General features: G+C 37.9%; 1 protein-coding gene across 4 annotated transcripts in view; it reads right to left on the bottom strand.

The window, feature by feature from the left end:
• SEMA5A (semaphorin 5A) overlaps positions 1 to 13,506 on the bottom strand; it is a 314,550-nt gene that overhangs the window by 285,911 nt on the left and 15,133 nt on the right. For 2 of the 4 annotated variants that reach the window (XM_030969771.1, XM_030969762.1), the window contains exon 2: positions 9,882 to 9,957. The exons of the other annotated variants lie outside the window; for them this stretch is intronic. The gene's annotated coding sequence lies outside the window, so the exon portion shown is untranslated. The remainder of the gene's footprint in view (positions 1 to 9,881; positions 9,958 to 13,506) is intronic. 4 annotated transcript variants of the gene reach the window in all.

Here is a 13,506-nt window from a genome sequence, read left to right as displayed (position 1 = left end):
GTGCCTAGCTTGCAAGGTGGAATGTGAATTAAACAGTCATGACACATATATAAAACCTCTGGGTTAGATTTTCCAAATCTAAAGCTAGCTACAAGTTTTCTAAATTGCAAATTCTTTATTTTTGTTTTCTTCCATACCCCATTTTTCAAGTGCTGCAGTAACAGAGCTACTGAACACAAAAAAAAAAAAAAAAGCTAAAACCATTAACTATTGTTGTTAGAAGTTCCAAACAGCAAATGGGTTTGGGCATGTAGGTAGAGCAGAAAAAGTGAAGAGCCTAAAAGTTTCTAAGCAGAATCTTAATTCATCACTTGCCAAAGGAAAAAAAAAAGGCATACGTGATCAAGAGTACAGTTATGTCATGTATTGAAGAAAAGGTCATACCTCAGGAGCTCCAAGCTGCCCAACAAACCCAGGGGAAAAAATAAGACTTGTAGACACAGCAGAATTGTGTTAACTTAAGTCTGACACTGCAATGAACTGAAAAGTTTGCACAGCCTTCAGATGGGAGCTGGCTCCCTGCCAGCCAGCTTGAACCATAAACAGAACAAGCCTCCTTCTGCCTTTAAGTGTTGTGTGGGCATATTCAGAACATGATAAAAAGAGGCATGAGAGGACACCAAGAAAGAAATCATACCTCTGTGCATCTGATCACACAAAGCTGTTTTGTTTTGTTGTTTAATACCAGGATGCATTCAATGCAGCTGAGACAAAGAACATGGAAATGCTATTTCCATGTTCTGGAAGTGCCCTTAGCCAGCCATCATCTTCAGTGTAACAAAAGTGGGGATGAGGAAATCAGGTAATTTCCTGCAGAGGTCTGACTATAAAACACACCAATTCATCCAGAAGTTACTTGCATAAGGATTACAGTGAATGAATCCACGCTAATTATCCAAGGAGCAGTAACTCCCAGACAGTGCTGGAGACACTGCAAATGTCCTCTGCATTTGAAAAAAACTGCACCATCTCAGGTAAGTTGTGTTGTATTTAAATAATAAATAAATCAACACACATAGCACTGTGGAGTTTAAAATATTCTAAACTTAATCTACATAATATCAAAACAACCTGAAACATACTTCATGGCTCAAGGATCAGTAATTTAGAGGTAAGCAACAGAGTTCCAGATTTCAGAACTAACAGCATGGAACAAAAGATCAATGCCAACTAGGAAAGAAATTATTAACATATGTGGTACAGCACTAGCAATGTAGTGCTAATTGCTAAAACTACAGTATTATAATAAAGAACACAGATGGTATTTGATATAAAAATAAATAAATGAGAGCATCAAAAATTACTTGTTGCAAAAAAAAAGAGCCTACATTAGCTTATCATTTGTTTAGCAACAAATTATGTTCTGCACTTTGCAAAATAAGAATTTATAGTCAAAATGCAACTTAGTAAGTACACAAACCAATGCCAGGACTACATTTGTTAAAAAACAGTCTTCATCTCACAGATTTCACAGGTCTGTTCCTGGAAGCTGGGGAGTATTTCCACAAATGCTGAAAGAGATGACAGCCAAGGCTTGAAGCTGAGCAATACTCTTTTTTTCTAGCCCACTCCTAAACAAAGAACAGCACCCTTCAAAGTTTTCTGGGGGGAGCAAAGGGGGAAGGTTTATCTTCGTATCTTTGTTTGTATACAGCTAAATATATAGAGCAGACAATAACCCATTGGACAGAAAACCCAGGACAGAAAAGACTTTTTCAACTCTCTGTTTAATCTGTTTTTATCCTAAAGCCTAGAAGCCAAAAAATCATTACTGCATATTCTTAAAAAAAAAAAAAAAAAACAAACCAAACTTTTTAAAATGCCTGAGCATGTTGTTTTTATTCTGGAAGCCTATCTTCCAGAATAAGTAACCCAATGTCGAAAATCTGTTTTCTATAAGGATACCAGTCAAGCTGTAATTATGCTTGCAAGCATAGAAAAAAAAGTTGTTTTTAATTTCTACCTTAAGATATGGGAAAGTAGTTAGCTTTGATGCCAGTTTCTTCTAGTCACTTATTTTACCAGTATCATTCACAGTTTCTAATGCAAACCAGATGATAACAGCCCAATTCTGACTAGCACACTAGCTAGGTGTGTCATTTCCACCACCTGTTCTTTAGCAAAGCAGAAAATAGTAATCTCTTTTCCCATTTTTATACCATAGTTGATCTTGTTCTGTAGCTCACACACTATTTACATGACTGAAAACAAAAAGTGCTTAAAGTGTTAGCACAAAGAAGCTCCTGTGCCAGGAAACTCTCACTGACATCTCCATGCATAAGCCCAAGAGGCAGGACTCCAGGTGCCACTGGAAAAGGGCTCCCAGCTCCTTTGCTACACAACCCATGGTGGCTGCAACACTGGGCTCATCTGCACAACACTTTATATTACCAGTGCAGATCACTCTGCGTCACTGGTTCACACTGCAGCCAGGCCAGAATTCCCCGGCACTTATCCACGCTGTAAGAAGGACTTCCCTGCACTTACCACAACATGAAAAATGCTACATTTTCTGTACCAGAATATTTAGGTTTCAGAACAATTTTACTGTTCCCTGTTGAATAATCTTTGTGATTAAAAAAATAAAAAGAGAGAGAGAGAGAGAAAAAAAACAACCAAAAACTGGACACTATTATTATTAGGAGCTGGACTTGAGGATGCCTGTGGGTCCCTTCCAGCTCAGGACAGTCTCTGATTCTGTGTTACTGAATAGTTTCCAGGAAAAACTGGTATAATTAACTGTGAAAGTGAACACTGGTGACAATCCCAGTACTGCATTATATTAATACACCTAGGGAAGTTGTACTTTTTTTTTCAATGTGGCATAATTGACCCATAGCAAAATAAGTCTTCCCAATTTATTTCTTATTACTATCCCATTTTGATTAGAATTTACTCTTTTTCCTCTGGTAGACAAAAAAATCAATTTTTTTCATACAAAATTGATCATGTTGTGTTTGTATGACATATGAACTCAGACCATCCAAAATTCCTTTCATAATTCCTTAATTTATTGACCAAATATACACTTTACTTTTAGTGCTGAGTATTAAATACAGATATTTGTACTTAAACTTCACATCTGAGGATGAAAAGCATAAAATAGTCAGTAATGATTTAGGACCACATACACTTCAGAGTTACATTGCAAATGTATCTTACACAGTTGATCACATCTTATTATAAGGCAACTCTTATTAATTCATTATTTTTAAAAAGCCCTAACCAGTATCTTACTCCTCAAGCCATCCTTTACAAGTACTGTTTCCAGAAAATAATCCTTCTTCCAGGCCCTTCCTTTACCAGAAGCTGACTCATGTATCAACACAAACCTACTGTTTTAAAGTAACACTGGTAACACTGCAGTGTGGAATTCAGCAGTGATACATAAAACCTGTTTGTTTACAACCTGTTGGCCACTTCCATGCCAAGCACAAGACTGTGAACAGCTTTCGCTGCCACACCTAAACCAGACAATAACCAAAGGGTTCAGAACACTATAAGCATGTTTTCACAAAATACAAGACCTCCTTCTATATGTAGTTCAGATTGATTAATAATTAGTTAATTACTAACAAGTTTTGGAACTTTTTTTAATATGTAGGCTTGGTTTTGCTCACACTTGCTATTTTTCCCCCTGCTCCTACACAGTTCAATTTTCAGTTAGACAACTCTGTACAAAAACAAGAGAGAAAATATTTTGTTATTAATGCTTGATGTCAACAAAGATAGATGCAGAAGAAACTTAGTCAAGAGTACAACATATGATTGTACATTTTATTACCAACTTAGAAGACAGGGGAATAAAACCAAAATCAGCTTTGCTGCAAGCATGAGAGAGGGTGGGACTCCATCATTCAGATGAGAAAGCCATTTATAAATAACGGAGGCTGACACTTTAGAGGATTAATTACAGCCTCACTCCCAAGTCATTGCCGTAATGAAGGCACCCAGGAAGAGAGATGTACATGCTTGTTTGTTTTTATTACATCTCTTAAAGACTGCTTGGCTTTGTTTAGCTTCAGTTATCATGGTCTGTAAACACACAAGCTCCAAATTAGAGGACTTGTAGAACCATGTAGAGCACATTTCACTTACTGCAGTCTCCCATTTCTGCCACAATCCCAGAGGTTTCCTGCAGCTAAGCCAGGGTCTCATTTGTATGGAGACATCACAGGAGGCACAGCCAGAGCACTGGGGCTGGCACAGGGAGACCTCCCCACCCCCTTGAGAGCAAGGCTGCTCAGAAGCTGCAATGAAAAATTTCACTGGACAAGCTCAGAGGTGACATAAACCAGCAACTCACTAGTGAAAAGCAAACACGGCATCCACAGCCAGTGCCTACCAGTGTCTGCACGGATCCAGCCTCAGCTCGTCATGGATCCTGGATATCAACATTTGCCCACTGCCTACAGAAAACACTGGAGCCCAGCTTTGTACCACTAAATCCATCAGCAGAATTGGGCAACAGCATTGACAGTTGCAGCCGAGAACACAAAGAACAGTTAAGTAACCAAATTTCAGTCACTAACAATGAAAACAAAAAAAGAATAAAAGAAAGTTTGAATATTAGGGATAAATTCACAACAAACTATTTGCAGCTGAATAATCCAACACTACCTACAAGCAATAGGGGAGGTGGGAGGGAAGAAAGAAAAAATTCACACAGAACAAATAAGATTTCTTAATTTCCCTTAATTTATAAAGGAAAGGGACTAGAAAACTTTATTATGATTTATGTGCTCTCCTCATGATGTTCTATTGGATGCTCATGCTAAAGACAGGTTTAATCTCCAGCCACATTCTTTTAATAGCAATTGTAGTTTATGTTCCAGGACAAGTGCCAGTAGCTAATGATCCTCCTCTTATCGATTCTGCCTTGATGGAATGAAAACTCATTTTCCTGGTCTTGACACACAAAGCCCCTTTCTTGTATATTACAAATACATACATATAAAATAATTTGGGTAGTGGAAAGCATTTAACAAGATCAGGACCAGCAGTATGGCCAGACATAAGGCCAAACAAAATCCCCTTTTGGCAAAGACGTTTTGCAACCAACCCTTTCCACTTCACTACTACTGTAGCTGCTTAAATTCCTCTGGCTACAGGAATTTTACAGGGAAGTATTTGTCCATGGGATAGTTCCGTCTCACTGTGGATTTGCTTTTAATAAACAAGTAATTTTCTAAAATTAAAAAAAAAAAAAGAAATAGGTAGTGCAACACATGTACAAAGAAAATACACAAGTGTAGTGGATAAAAAAATTGCTCAATATCACTCTGTCAGCCATGCTTTTTTCCTACCATTTTCTTACCATCAGTAGGAATTACCAGTTCAGATGACAAGCCAGAATACATTCAGGAAGTTCAAAACTCATATCTTCTGTTCAGAATTGGTCCTCGCCCCTTGGGTGCTCAGTCCAGGACACCAGTGATGAGTACATTTAAACCACAGGCCACAGAAGTTAAACAGGTTAGAAGCTCACAGAAAAATAAAAAAAATCTGATAGGAAAAATTTTCAGGGACACAAGACCCATTAGGGTGCCTCGTCTAAGTAGCTGGACAAGTTATTTGAGACAGCACGAAAAATCTGCCTCCTCACCTGATAGCGAAGTGGGAACTCTGGATCCATCTAACATTTCTCACTCATAGTAGCAATGCTGGAATAGGCAAAGATGCCCAGTCTCCTAAAATCATAGTTAGCTTTGTCAAAGAGGTACTTAACAGAAGCTTCAGGTGTCCTATTCTCCCACTATGCATCAACTTTTGGTTATAACATGCTCTGGGGTAACAGACACTTACCTAGGAGTCACTTCTGCATAGCTGTTAGGGAACACACACAATTCATCTCACTTTCCTTTTCATTATTAATTGTTAGACTTCTAACTCAAGGCTATCTTTATCTTACCCCAGTACCAATCTGATTAACGGATGCAAACCTTTCACCTTTCAATTACACAGTAAATTTTCACTCCTTCGTGAAACTGATTAATCCTGTCATATCCTTACCCATAGATAACTTAAAATGTGTCTTCAGTACAGAACCAATTATCTTTGACCGATAAAGGAGGCATCCTTCCTTCTTCTTATTTCCTTTGGGTCATGATTTTTTTTTTCTACCTATCAAGTCCTCTTAGGTGAGGTGTTTTCACTGCAAGAACAGTGAAAAGTGAACTGTGAAACAGCACCATCAATCTCATGCTTTTAATATGTTAGCCTTGGATTAATACTCAACAGGATAAGTAGGACAAGTACTGGAAGTCCTCAGAAGCAAAAAGCTGAGACAGTTTGCAAAACATGCTAGAAGAGGCTAAATGAAAACAAGCACAATCTGAACATGGGTGGTTGATTGGATGATCTGTTCCAGCCCCAAGTAACCTTCACTCAGTGACTCTGTGATGGTCACAACAGCTATGCAGCATCCACCTGGGTCAGGTGTGGTGAGGAACCACAGTGACACTGTGTAGAGAGGAAACACAGCCAATGTCCAGCACTCTTCCCCTGAATAATTAAATGCTTGTCTAAAAGACCACTTTAGAAGTAGCAGACTGCCTGGAGAAAGGATTTTTGCTCTCTGTTCTGTTAAGCTGGTTTCCAAAAGAGAAATCAGCTTTGAATAAGTAATGCACAGTGTGCAGCGTCTAGGGGTAAATGGCTACATTTACTTTAAACACAGTTAAAACAAAAACATTCATGAGTTACTAGGCAATCAGGATACATTTTCTTTCACTACTGGATATGAAATGTCAGAAAGATCCTATGGAGTAAAAACGACAAAAACAAAATAAAACCTAAAAATTCTTCTAATGCCATTAAGAGCATAAAGATCTCAAGATAAACTCATATGACACTTAAACATACAAGAATTAAAGCATGAACATTTTCCACTAGCCTCTTTTCCAAAAGACCACTCACACAAAAACAAATTCTCCTCTTTCTTCCCTTTTTTTTCTTTGTAAAATATGTCTCTGTTTGGGGAAGTGGAAACTTTCAAATGCACAGATGTTTGTGATTGCAGACTAGCAGCCTGCTGGGAGCCATTAATGGTGTAGAGAGTAAAGTTACTCAATCATCTATAAGTCACTTTTCAAAAGTGTTACACTCAGTCGAGGGAGTGATTAATGGTGTCCAGCAATGACACAGATTACCCCCTGCCCATGCAAGCTCTTTGATTTTAATGCAGTTAAGCTACTGAAGTAAACAAACCAATTTGGGTGTTCAACGAGCTCTTTGTCTCATTAAAAATTATTTGACTAGACTAGTGGTAAAAGAATATTGCATATGTCCCCAAACCCAATTTGGCATTCTGTAATCATAGCAGCAATTACATTTGCAAAAACAAAAAAGTTTAGAAATTAACGGTAGCAGAAAATGGTCAACCTTTCATTAAGGACTTTCATTATGGATTTTTGTGCATAACAAAATTAATATTTTCTAATCACCGTGGTACAGCAAGCAAGCTTCTGTATGTTCCAAAGAGGCCAACAGCAACTACAGGCAAAAGTTTGAGAAAGTAGTTGCAAATTTGCTGTTCAAAAGCAGACAGCCCTCTGCTCCTCCCAAGCAGGCCTCCTGCAAATTGCAGGTCCTTCACCCCTCAAGAACACCTGCTGCAGTTTGATGTCCAGCTGAGCTTGGCACTTCATGTCAGGACAAGTTTTCCTTCCCTCCCTTGTACAACCAAAATGATGAATATGAATGCAGCAAGTTGAATTATCAAGGCTGAGGCATTTTGTTTCATTATTTAAATGTTGGGTGCCCCATAATGATTGGAATTCACTGTTCTGGCAGCAAATTTGAGTTCACAATACCCGTGAGTGTTTGGCTACCTTTGTGCTCCACGCACATTTAGTGACTGCCTCAGAAATCACAGGGAGAACCCAGGCACTTCAGCAAAGCTGAAGGCAAACCTCTGCCCAAGGAGTACCGGAGGGAGTACCCACTGTGGGCATGGCCTGATGACCACTTCAGTTGTTTTTGAGGTGATGCAATAGGACAGTGTCCCAGAGCTATTTATGGTGCTAACACCACCAGCTCTGTGTGAAGTCCCACACCAGTCCTGGCCCCTGACAGCTAGCTGCAGAGGGCTGTGAGATGGCTTTGTGCGCCACACCATAGCCTCAGGTGTCACTTACACCACGGCTCAAGCACCTTCCCTGTGCACCTCACAGCCTTAACACTTCTACTGCTTAGCAGAAGCCTTACTTTCTGTTATTCACAGAGTAGCAACATTAAAAGATTACAAGACCTCATCTAAAGTGGAGATGACAGCATTGCCACCCTCGGTTTTAGGAAATGTCACTGGACACGTATTTCACAATACATCAAAGATTGCTTTCAAACCTTCAAACAGTTATCAGAGTCTCATTTTTCAACACATTCCTCCCAACAAATTGATACCAGCCTTCCGCATCTTATGTCTGAGAACAATGTATCCGTTTCCCACGCATCCTGATCAGCCTCTTCACTCTGAACTCACTCCAAACCCATCTCCTAACACCCTGCTACTTCCTGACCACTCCTCTCAACCTTTCTTTTATCCTTCTCACACAATTTTTAGTACTTAATCTACACAAAGCCACTGCACCCCAACCTGATAGGAAGTTGGTAAAACCTGCTTAAATTGAACAAAACGCAATGGATGGCAGGGAGAATTATTTTCCTTTGGCAGTACAACATATTCAGCATTCAAAAAGTATAATAATAAAGACATATTCCAGATCAGGACAAATAATACAGTTCACATACATATATCTGATGAGCATTTTAAGCTCCCAGTGTGTCATGGTACAGGACCCCTATGTAGATGTTGCTGTCTGGTAAATTTACAGAGGAGGGTCAATCTATGATAGGAAAAGCACACAAAAGTGACAAAAAGAAACAAAGCTTAGCGAACAGGGGTAGTATTTTATTTTCTTTATCAACACATAATTTGGGAGGGAGGGTGGGAGATGGTTCCAGCCATGTCATCCTCAGAAGAGACATAATCCATATCAAGAAGGCCAAAGGCTTGCTCCAAATGATACTATTATATAGCATTAGAAAGCAGATTTTTGTCACCGCTCCCAATTTTCACAGGTACTCCAAAACATGGGAGAACTTACAGTACCCAGACTGCCAAAGTCAGTATGTAACAACTATAACCATCCAGGTTACTTTTTACCTTATTTCTAACATTCTCATAGATCAATTTACTAACTCCTCTGTTGTACTTAATATGCAAAGAAACTTGCAAGGTTCTAATTAAAAATAATCACATATTTCCAGCAAGATGTATCTGCATGTAGCTTTGGTTCCAAATACAAGGTGAAATATAAGAGAAATATGTTGACTTGCTAATGTATTAAAAAAGAGTTTACATTTTTACAGTGTGCTTCCTTTTTAGCTTTTAAGCTTTGTGTCCTACTTTCTGGTCTATTAAAAGATTTTTTTGCTTTTTAATTTAAATTATCTTCTCTTTACCCATTCTTCATTTCTTAGTTGACAGGATATTATTACTCCTCGTGGAGAATTCTCTTCGATACATAAGACTACTTTAAAGCTGCATTTAATTATTCTCACTCATTTCCTCACCTGAAGCAGCGGCAATGCTATCTATCCTATTCTTTCAAAGGAGCTCCATACATAAATAAAACCTAAAGAATCAAAACCAGAGCATTAATTGTTGCTGTAAAACTGAACTGAGCTATGCAAGGAAGCTACAGATACTGAAACCTAGAAATCTGAAGTCAGCATGAATGGATTTCTGCGTCAGTTCCACTACAACTTTCTTATTTGACCTCTGCAAAACATCCCGTGGTTTAATGCAAAGGACAAAGCAGAAAAGGCACATAGGTTTTTTTTTTTTGTCGAGGTTTTTTTGTTAAAGCTGTTCTTACCTCTAGCACATGAGAGTTCTTATAGCTCCATCTTGAATGATGTCTTCTCAGATAAAAATCTTCTCCAGTCTGTAACCTGTCCACAAAAGTTGAGAAATTTCATTGTTTTGAATTATGTTTTGTAGAAAGTGGGCAAAGGTGATCTGACAGCATCGAGATAACAGAAGAGTGTTTAGAAGTCAATAAATGTTGTTAATGATTTCTATGCCTGATAGCTAAAATTGCAATTTTAGCTTCCTAACAGAGTCAGGAGGCTGCAAAGAACTCAGTAAGGCACCAGATAAAGAAAAAAAGCCCCCTACTGCTCAGTCAATAACCACTCTGAAATTATAAAAGCAGAAAGACAAGCCATTTTCTGAAGACAGTCCAGGTGTTAATCATACAAGGAAATAGCTTAAGGCATAACTTGCTCTCCTCTCCCTCATCATTTTTCTTTTTTAAATAAAAGCTTGTTTTTCTCACAGCAGTGTTTACATACAGCAAAGGCAGTGAGTTCTTACAACACCTCACATTTCAAATGTCATTCAAGCTGTTTGTCAATCTGTCCTAAAATGTCATATCATAAAGAACTAGATACATTTTCTACTTCTCATGCGAGTCTGCAGCTGTCACCTAAACAAGACAGAGAACTTTCTTCCCCACATCTAAAGCATCTTTGTCTAAAATTAGTGTAAAAACTCACAACAATATGGGAATAATTTATTTCTGTGAAGCTTAAATCCTTTTTATAAAAAGAGATGAACCATCTAAGCCACAGATGTGGTTGTTCAGAGAGAAGAATCAAAAATGCTTTGCCTGCACAGGGTGCATTTACTGAGAAGCACAGAAGCTGAGGGAGAAGAGGAGTCCATGAATAAGCTCAGCCTTCAGGAGGTTGCTTTTCTCTAGCCCCCCCATCTAGGCCAGCACAACTGCTGTAGTTGAAATAAGCATTAAAATGGTCATTTTCAGGGAAGGGACAAAAGGTGCTGTTGCCTTTTTTTTTTTTTCTCCTAAATCTTAGAACATAGAAGAATTTAGAACAATTTTGGTATCTCCAGTCTTTCTTTTTATAAAATTCTGGTTATCTTAAATGTGTTTTTCAACTGTTCATGTTGCTGTCCAGGCTAACACTAGAACAGCATGGGATTTTTTTCTTTATCAGAGTATTAGAAGCTTATTAGTGCTCAATTTTTTAAATTATTTTTTAAATAAGTTCACTGAACTTGGATATAATTGACCTATTTACCCATACAGCACCTTCCACCGAAGCAGTCTGAACTCCTTTACAGAAGGTTTCACAGGCTTGTACATATTAGTTTCTCCCTTAGACAGGAGAAAGGCATTATAGGCCCCTATTTTTCTTAATCTGTTATTTAGGTGCCTTTATAATAGGTGTCACGCTAAGACAATAACTACAACTTCATTAGATCTCATTACATAGCATTCAGCTTTCCCAAAATTCATCCTGTACTGAATACTTTCTTAGAAGGTTCATTTTGGTGCTTGCATTCACCCACATAAATCAATTTCACTTTGAAAGTAAACCAGATCCGCAGAACTCATTTCTGCTTCCAGAAATGTGGCTGCTCCCCTTGTAACACTGTTCACTTTCATGGCTGTAACATTTGCTCCTCCAAGATGCAAATAAGAAGCAGAGATCCTTGTGACACCACACCACACTACAGACCCATTAATGCCAGGTTTATATTGGTGGGCAAAAGCTTACTTTTCTTCCTGACTTTTTTTTTTTTTTTATTGTTCCTACAATAGAAATACTTATAATTAAAAAAGCAAACTTGCTTAGGCCACTGGATTTAGGTTTTCTGAGCACTTCCATTTCCATAAAGACATGATGCATTCGCAATCACTTAAAATTACCTTTATTAAACATTTTATCTGTGTGGGGGTTTTCCCTGTCAGCTTTTTTAAAGCACAAGTACTGCTCAATCTTATCACTGTTTTGAAGCCTGCTACTAGTCTACTATGGCAAGTAAACACACTAAGTTTCTCCTATGAATCTTTGGAGAAATCACTGTCTTACCCACTGTACTCATTGTGTCCCCTTCAATACACATGAATGGCTTTCTCTTCACTCTAGTCATGAATATTACACCTAAAAATCCAGCCTCTTCAGCCCAGCATCACCTAAACTCTTACAAGTGAAAGTAATGAAAATATCAGACATCATCTAAATTAAGAATGAATAATTTCTTTTATCACCCAAGAAACTGTTGGAATACTCACAAGTATTCAATATGACAAGGAATTGCTGTAAAAAAAGCCTGTGACCAAAGCAATAAAGATCTGCAGATGAATCCGAAAATGTGAAGCAGCAGTCTCTCACCTTACAGATCATGTTAAAAAGTCAGAAGTCTATTTATAACCTCCAAAACATTAAGTAATACTCTCTGAATAAAAAAATTATGATCACATATAGTTAAAATATAAAAAATAAAGGAAACTGTCTTTTTCCTAGGTGTTTGTCCTCTAGAAGAATATTTACATACACACAGAGTTCTGTTGTCTCTCCCCACACCCTGCCCACACACATACAGTCATCTATACAGAGTGAGAAACATATGTTCTTGTTTCCCTATCTGAAAACAAACACAATAACTAACACCTGTACTCAGTAATTATGTCATAAGAAAATTCTATCTTACTTCTACAAGTCATTCCAGTGGGTTTTAAAGAAACCTGCTACCCACAGTGATTAAAAATCCTGTGTCCTGCTATTGCTCCAGAAACAGGAAGAAGAGGGCAAAATAAATGGAAAGAAAAGCTCAGTAAAGACTTTTCCCATATGACACTCATCAGAACCTACTGTAATTTGCATAAATATTCAAGTAATTAATCAAACAATCATATCCGAGCTTTGTTCCTCCTCAAGCTTTACATTCCCCTAATGCACGGATAGAACTTTTTTCAAGCTTATTTGGCCAAACTCTACTGGAATGCTACAAGCAAAAGAGAATAATGTGAAATAAATCACACTCAAACCTGCCAGCTGGCTGTGTGTTTATATGTATTATCAGAAAGAAGTCAGGATCTACTAATACTCCCAGCTGAAGTCAGCTGGAATTGTGCCACTGACTTCCATTCACGCAGAACCATGACACTAAACATCTCTGGCTAAGGCTTTGTTTTAATTCCTACAAAACACGTCTCACATTTTGATGCCATATAAAGAACCACAGTAGTAACAGTAAGGTAGCCTTGCATAAAACCATAAAATCTTTAAAATAAGTATGTTGAGACCTGCTTGAATAACAGAGGGTACTGAATACAATTTAGTGCATGTGACCACCTGCAGTACTATACCCAGGATACAATGCTAAATTTAGATTTCTGGATGAATGCCCACTGTAGGATATGCTATTTTTACTAAGTTCTGACATGTCTGTCCAATGGCACATCTCCATTTCTGAAGTGGTACTGAAAGGCTATTAAAGCTTCCAGTTAACACTTGGCTCTAAACTGCAAATTATGAGTACTTTCACTAAACTGTTCTTCACATTCTGATTGACTTTACACAATAGAATGTACAAATAAAACCAAAACAAATACCTAAAAGCAGTATAACTAAAAAAGGGCCCTCTCCCCCTGAACTCTCTCATCAAAACACAAAATAACAGTATTTTTT

This window comes from Camarhynchus parvulus, chromosome 2 (assembly GCF_901933205.1).
Source record: "Camarhynchus parvulus chromosome 2, STF_HiC, whole genome shotgun sequence".
Lineage (NCBI taxonomy): Eukaryota > Metazoa > Chordata > Aves > Passeriformes > Thraupidae > Camarhynchus > Camarhynchus parvulus.
This window is presented reverse-complemented; position numbering and strand designations above follow the sequence as displayed.